The following is an 8,391-nucleotide window of genomic DNA, read 5'->3' on the forward strand; positions in this document are numbered from 1 at the left end:
TTCTTCCGTATCACATTAGTGCATTGACATGTCATACATTGGAATTACATGTATAATTGTTGTAAGCCACTCGGGGAAGCATTTTTTGCATAATTAAATGTAGTTTTTTTTTTTATAAAGCAAGTATTCAAATTAAATTGTTTCCTCGTACGGGGAGTTATTAGATCTTGTATAGAAGTGTTCCATAGAGGAATGGATTTACAAGTCTTAATTTTGATAAGATTGCCCTATTCCCTTGCAAAAAATATATTTCCCGCAGCTTTCTCATCCTGAAAAGGAGTGACATGCATTGCTGTAGGGAACTCGCCCTATAACACAACTTCACCCACGAACTCCAGTGGCCTCAAGCTCCTCCCCAGGTAGATTAACATCGATACTGAAATTAATACTCTCACTGAGAGTCCCAGGTAGATTAACATCGATACTGAAATTGATACACTCGCTGAGAGATCATAGTAAATTCGGCAGCAGTATCCACCACTGCGCTTATTACTACCACACATTTTCTCTTGAGCTCACCACAACCTCCAGAATGAACTAAGTGCACTACACGGGTGGTTGCCCCCATCGCGTAGGGGTCAGTAAAATTAACATATTTCCTACGTCTGATATGAGTACCGCTAATGGCACCTATTATTAGGTGTATTGCTAAGTGGACTACTTGTCAAAGGACGGGGCGTTGTTCGGTTCCTTTGAGCTGGGGAGGTTTCGAACGATCTCTCTCTCGGGTGTCTTGGAACCGAGGGGATAGTGATCGGGACACATCCTACGACGGCGGCAGGCTAATACATAGACCAAACTCCCGGCGTCTGTTTTCTCTGGTCAAGAATGAAATCTTGCTCAGTTGATATGCTTTACACGACATACAGCGTCCTCGAAAAGTATGGAGTCGATTCTCAACCAGACGTTGTCCTTCCCGCTGGTCAAGGCCACCAATTGCGAATCGGAGGACGTTGTTCTTGGAGAACATGGTCACTGGCCCCAAGGTCCCGCTGAACAGTCTCCATAGCCTGGTTTTCCCACTGTTTTAGATTCACAGATGATCCCTCGGACATGGATTGAAGCTTAATCTGAAAAGCTGCCTGCATTATTCTCTTACCGAACCTACCTTCGAACCTGGGTAATGCCAATCTTTCCCCCTACTATTTTAAAGATATATTGAGGAATCTATGAGCAGGGTCCTCAACTGCGAGGCTACGTGCCAGGAGTTAGTCATCATTCTACCCATAATGCCTGGCTAGGGTCTTGAACTTAGTGCAAAACATCCCCGCTCTACTCTACATGTATATTTTTAAAGTCATAGCTTCCATGAGAATGTTCTGCATGAGGCTCAGGTAAGTACCATGGGACAAGTTAAATGATTGCCCACAGGAACGTAGATTCGATGCACATTATTTTCGGTAGTGTTATTTCTGGCAATTTTACCCACTGATGTTCCAACCTTCCTCAGTATCACTATCCTGGAAGGTACCACTGTTATCATCGGCTCTCTGGGTCTCACTAAATGGGAACTGCCGCTACTTCCCACTCTTGTTGGCAATGACAGCAGCCCTCATCAACTGTGCCATCTAATTCCTCATTTCATCCCCTTTTGTTACCCGGTCCTGCCATGACAGGTTACATGTAACAGAGCAGGTCCCCGTCCTTGCGTTTAAACTCTTTGCTACACTGTGGTTACTTCAGACTGTGCACCATCCCTGGGCCTTACTGTCCTTCTATTCCTCCAGCACCTCGGGTGATGGACATAATCCACATCTTGCCGTGTACTAGTAGCATCACCCAGCACTGGTTGGGTGCAGTGTACTAGTAGCATCACCCAGCACTGGTTGGTCAGTGTACTAATAGCATCACCCAGCACTGGTTGGGCAGTGTACTAGTAGCATCACCCAGCACTGGTTGAGTGCAGTGTACTAGTAGCATCACCCAGCACTGGTTGGTCAGTGTACTAATAGCATCACCCAGCACTGGTTGGGCAGTGTACTAGTAGCATCACCCCGTACTGGTTGCGTGTCGCATCTTTCAGTGTACTAGTAGCATTACCTGGTACTGGTTGGTCAGTGTACTAGTAGCATCACCCGGTACTGGTTGGGTGTCACATCTTGCAGTGTACTAGTAGCATTACCCCACACTGGTTGGGTGCAGTGTATTAGTAGCATCACCCCGCACTGGTTGGGCAGTGTACTAGTGGCATTATCCCGCACTGGTTGGGTGTTACTGTACATGTGTGAATTAAAGGGATTGACTAAACCAAAAAAGTTAATTCCGTATCACTCCAGTGGGGTGCACCCCTCTCCTGCGTACCCTCTATGCCTCCCTGCCTACAAACCTTGGGATACCTGACAACTGGGGCAAATCTCTCAAGCCGTTGCTCTATCTTGTACAAACCACTGATTATGCACAAAATCTAAAATAACATAAATCACAATTAAATACTGCTTCGTACGTCGATATTTCATTGGAGATAGATGGCAAACTAACAACTCAACATTCTACTGAACAGGATGACTTCAGATTCTCCATCGTCAACTTTCCATGTTTATGTAACAATATTCCATTTTAACCTGTACAGTGTATGTGGTGTTATGTCTCCTAAATGATTCCATACGCAAAAATTTGTGCATACGATAAGAGTTTTGAATTAAGGAACGCTATCAACAAATAAGTTGATGTTACAGAGGTTTCGACAGTCCCATTTTAAGTCAGCATTTCGCAAATTCTATGGTCGTTATAAAGATTAAATTCATCAATACAACCTGTCATTGGGTAAAAATTAATGCTGTCTAAAATGCTTAATACTAATTGGGGCTGTTTTTTACACACTGATTTTGACTAAGAATAACTCCGTTTACCTGATTAGGATATAGGGCTCACGACGGGTGTGACCGGTCGACAGGGGATGCTTACTCCTCATAGGCATCTGATCCCATCTCTAGTGTGTCCAGGGGTCCGTGTTTCCCCAACTTTTTATTTTGTCTTGCTTATAGGAGTTATGAGATTGATCACTGTTCGTTATCTTCACCTTTCACCAACAAAGACAATGGTTTACTAACCACGGAAGGGTAGATGGTGTTGTTGCATCCTTATGGAATTGCAGTGACTAGAGTCTTGATTCAGTGGCCCGCTCGATGTCTATGAAAAGGAATAGTTAATGTTGGGTTGTTGGTATGATGGTGATTTTTCTAGAATTCTGACCCTCATGGACAAGAGGGGTTGATCTGGGAAATTGAAATGTTTATAGAATAGTTGAATACCATCAATATTGATTTGAAACCTTTGTTCCGATGTTCTTTTTATTTAGTGACCCCAGAACATAAATCAGTCCGCAAAAGTTGCACTCCTTTGTATAGACAACGTTGGAAAATTGACAGGACAAATATTCAAATGTTTTGGTACAGAAACCACGTTCATTGAAATTATTAATAAATACATTTCAGTGATCAAATTATCACAGATTTTGCAACGTTTACAAAACGTTTGATACAGAGCTCACGGGTTTCTAAAAGGAATCATCAACAATGTCTCTTCATGAAAGATGGCGATCTTTAATTTGGGTACATGACTTCATTTCTGTACCAAAGCTGACAATCTGGCGACTCTACATATAAGAAATCTGAGATATCTCACAGGATAATATGAGGGACACCAACCATTCTGTTAGATCCTAAGTACCTTGAAAATACGGATGTACATGTATATTTAATTGCTGTTATAAAATTTAGATATTCATATCAAAATTAAGGATTATTTCCCTCATGCATAGCTCTTATCCTTAGACGAATTTGACTCCACTTTTTTGGCACACTGTTTTTCCCTATTATAGCTCTAAACTTCATTGTTATTTCGGATTTCAAATATTTAGGTTGAGCATCATTGAAGAAACATTATTTGTCGAAATGAGCATCTGGTGCATCAAAATTGGTACCGTATAAGTTTTACATCCTGTGCCTTATACAGACCCCACAGGGTGACACCTTATTATGAGAGCGGCACAATCATCTGGAGTTTCTTCTTCACAGAAGATAATATTTTCATAAGAGATTATTTTTGATAATGTTGAGTTGTTTCGGTTTATAAGGTCTTTTTGTGAAGTGTCGGACTCTAGTATACCAATAAAAGTTAGAATTCTGTCTGGACGATTGGGATAGCAAAAATAGGTCATAGTAAATAATTGTAAGACAGAAAATTAGCAGCAATCATAGACGTGGAACAGTATATTTGCTGTAATCTTTGGTGTTGACAGTATAAACAAAGTCTAGGAATTTTTTACCTGAACAGTTTACCTGAACAGGGGATGTTTACTCCTCCTAGGCACCTGATCCCAGGGGTCCGTGTTTGCCCAACTATCTATTTTGTATTGCTTATAGGAGTTATGAGATTGATCACTGTTCGTTATATTCACCTTGCATAGGGCTCACGGCGGGTGTGACCGGTCGACAGGGGATGCTTACTCCTCCTAGTCACCTGATCCCACCTCTGGTGTGTCCAGGGGTCCGTGTTTGCACAACAATCTATTTTGTATTGCTTGTAGGAGTTATGAGATTGATCACTGTTCGTTATCCTCACCTTGCACGGTACCAATTTTGATGCACCAGATGCGCATTTCGACAAATAATGTCTCTTCGGCGATGCTCAAGTCGAAATTAATTTAATACTTCATATGAAAATGGAATTACAATGTTCGATTACTCTATTCTATCATGTGACTCCAAACACCACAAAGACCTCTCCACACACCTCTCGCATGCTGCTACAGTGTATCACGATTATTCTGGATAGATAAATCTTCATATCTTGTCAGTATGATCACGCTATAAAAGTGCGTTAATATTAGTCATTTCAATCCTATATGGAATTTATCCATCTGTTGGTTGTACTTACTCAATATTCATCAACAAATGAAAATCATGGGGATATTATAACCATAAACACTACATGGTATCTTTTTTCAGCACTAACAAAGTGAGAAAAGAAGAAATTTGCTAATCTGTACAGTAAATTAACTCAAAATCACACATTTTATAAACTGGAAAGGTGTTGTATAAATGACTCCAAATCTGATAGGACTTAACAAAGGTTTATGACACATTTCAGTAATGCTGTACTTTTGATACCGTATTTAAACATCATGCTTAAGGAAATTTTGTAGAATATATATATATATATATATATATATATATATATATATATATATATATATTGAAGCAGTTTACCGTCTAAGATTGAAGTTAGATATTATCTCCACATTTCTTGCGCATATGAAAATTTATTGAAGACATGATCCTCATTTTCCTCCCAGTGACACTCTGTACGGGGATTTGCTTTAGTTTTGACACTTTTAAAGTTAATATGCCACGAATGTTACTTGATGTTTTGAAAGCCAAACAGTTAGAATTGACCAGAGTGTAAGATATTTTATTATACTAGGGTTACGCCACACCATAATATTGGCTTCTGGGGGAAATCCCTGGGAGTAGATGGACTATCTGCCTCTGTCTATGTAGTTCTCTCTCTCTCTGAAGTTTTTTCATCCCTAGCACGTGACTGTCTTGACCAATCAGATTACGCGTTGCATAGAATTCTCACACTGAGGTATAATAAATTGTTACATGTACCAGATTAATGAACCAACCCTTCAACGTTAGAGTGGATTTTCCAGTGCGAATATTACTAAATTACCAAATGTGAAATCAAACCATGTTCTTCCAAAATGCAGTTATCATAATAATCTTTACACTCAATATACATGAAAAGGTGAATCTACATGTAACGAACACCAACCGATCTTATAACTCCAATTAAGAATACTTGATTTAGAGTATGACAAACACGGACCCCTGGACATACCAAAAGTGGTATCAGATGACTAGGACAAGAAAAGGCATATTTACAATATCTGCACATAATGTAAATTAATTGATGGAATTCCAAGTTGATTTAACAGATGGAACATTTTTTAATCTATAATATCAAAATTCCTAAATTATTTTAACAGTTCAGTTCACCTCACATTCATCATAAAAAACGGTCGGACTTGGACATCTCCAAGTGAAGTGTTGGTCAATAAATTAGGGCACAGTTATGTGCATATGACCTAATGAATCTACTTACCTTTATTGATTTCCATGACATATAGACATACAACCACTTTAAGTTGTTTCAACGCCACGGCCATTTGCAGAGATTGAGCGAAACACTTGAAATGTTATGATTGAAATATAGTATGCACATTAGGCATATTATATCGTATAGACCTAGTGTTCAGTTTTGGTGTTTGAGATGAAAAAGTATGGAACGATGTTCGTAGACTCCCTGCATCCCACAGTCGCATCAGTGTAGTCCGTCAAATTAAGTGTTACGGAGAACACACGGCGTAACAGTAAAATAGAAAGAGTGCATTTCACTCATTGATATATTTTGTTGCTGTTACATTAAGACAATTATTGTCCTTTCCTGGGTGATTTTCCATGCTTTTACAACAATTCAAACAAATTAATTCTAGAGACATTGTACATGAAACATAAATGAATAAAATTACAGTAAAACATCTGTTCTTGCAGTAATATATCTCAATAACAAAATATACGACATGCGATTTATATAACGGGGTGCGAGTACTACCGCAAGTACAGCGTGTAATGATTTCAAACTGTGTCCCACATTATGTTACATAAACAATATGTATTTGTTCAGAATGAGAAAGCTTGCAACAATATTTTCTTTGTTTATTAGTCTTACATTTACAACTGTATTTTAAACGGACGTGGCTTTAATTCCACATTTGGTTTTGCAACTTATACCTAAAACTCCCTTTCAAAAGATGAAATTCTTGAAAACTACGTCTTAGTTTAAACACATTTGATAACCTTGTCAATGATGCGAAAGAATATGAGTTACCACACCTATACTGGATTCTAAATCTTCACAGATATCCTTTCAAACAATGATGTATTGAAGAATCGAAGAAATATTCATTCAAACATCTATCTTTATCCTTAGCGAACCTGTTATGAAGGGGATGCTTTTGACTTATTATGAGATTCACAAAAATCTTTAATTCATCAGAAGGTATGAATATTTCCAAGTTTTTATCTTACAGAAGAAGCTGAAGTCAATGTCGTCAAAAACTCTAATCTTTAATTTATCGTGAAGAATGGCGATGTTAAGGGTTGAAACGTTGTATGCTTTAATTCTTCTAATTTTAGTTAATTTTTACCTTGACATAGTTGAAGTACAGGAAGTTAGATGGAGTGGAAAGGACAAGATCCGGCATGATTCATGGACATTTATATACTCAGGCAGAGATGACCAAAAACATGAGACAGGAGTAGGTGTACTTTTATCCAAGAGAGCAGCTGATGCAGTTAATTCTACCGACTGTATCAGTGAACGCCTACTAAAGATTTAAAGCTGGAGTCACTAACCTTACTGTGATTGTAGGGTATGCACCAACAGAAGTAGCAAACACACCAGAAAAAGATGAATTTTATGACCAGTTGAACAACATTCTGGGCATTATACCACGACATGATATGTGCCTCTTGATTGGTGATTTTAATGCTAGAGTGGGACAAGATATAACAGCATATCCCAGAGTAATAGGCCAATATGGCATGGGTGACATGAATGAGAATGGACAGAGACTCCTTGACACATGTAGTACCCATGGTTTAGTAATTGCTGGTACCATCTTTCAACACAAGGAAATTCATAAGTATACGTGGACTAGCAATACAGTATCAAGAACAAGAGCACAGCTTGATCATATCATCATCAATAGTAGATGGAAACGCTCCATGACAGACTGTAGAACCTACAGGGGTGCTGATATCTTCAGCGACCATGAGCTACTAATTTCTACTATCACTATGAAACTGGCAAACCCTAAATGAAGGGGTGCAAAAGGAAAGTTTGCCACTTATAAGCTTAACGACCGGATAATGAAAGAAAGATTCCAACGAGAAGTGAAGAAACATCTGATAGAGGAGAACAGTCAACAGCTTGAGATAGAAGAAGACTGGGATAACATTAAAAATGGAATTCTACATCATTGGTAGGATTAGGCATAAAAGAAAAGAATGGATTAGTGTTCAAACAGAAGAATTGGTGGAAAAGAGACGAACGGCAAAAGCAAGGAAGGATTCAACTGGAACTAGGCGAAGCTCAGAGGAATACAGAAAGCTTGATGCCCTTGTAAAAAAAAAAGTGCAAAGAAAGACAGACAGAATTGGTTTGACAAATGTGCTAGTGAGTTACAGGTAGCATCTGGTATGAAAAATCAAAGGAAGGTATTTCAAATTGTGAAAAAGATGAATGGGAAATCAACACCACAGCCCATGTCTGTAAAAAGCAAGGAAGGAAACATACTGACTGACAAATATCAAGTGAAAGACA

The sequence above is a fragment of the Ostrea edulis genome, chromosome 7 (assembly GCF_947568905.1).
Source record: "Ostrea edulis chromosome 7, xbOstEdul1.1, whole genome shotgun sequence".
Taxonomy (NCBI): domain Eukaryota; kingdom Metazoa; phylum Mollusca; class Bivalvia; order Ostreida; family Ostreidae; genus Ostrea; species Ostrea edulis.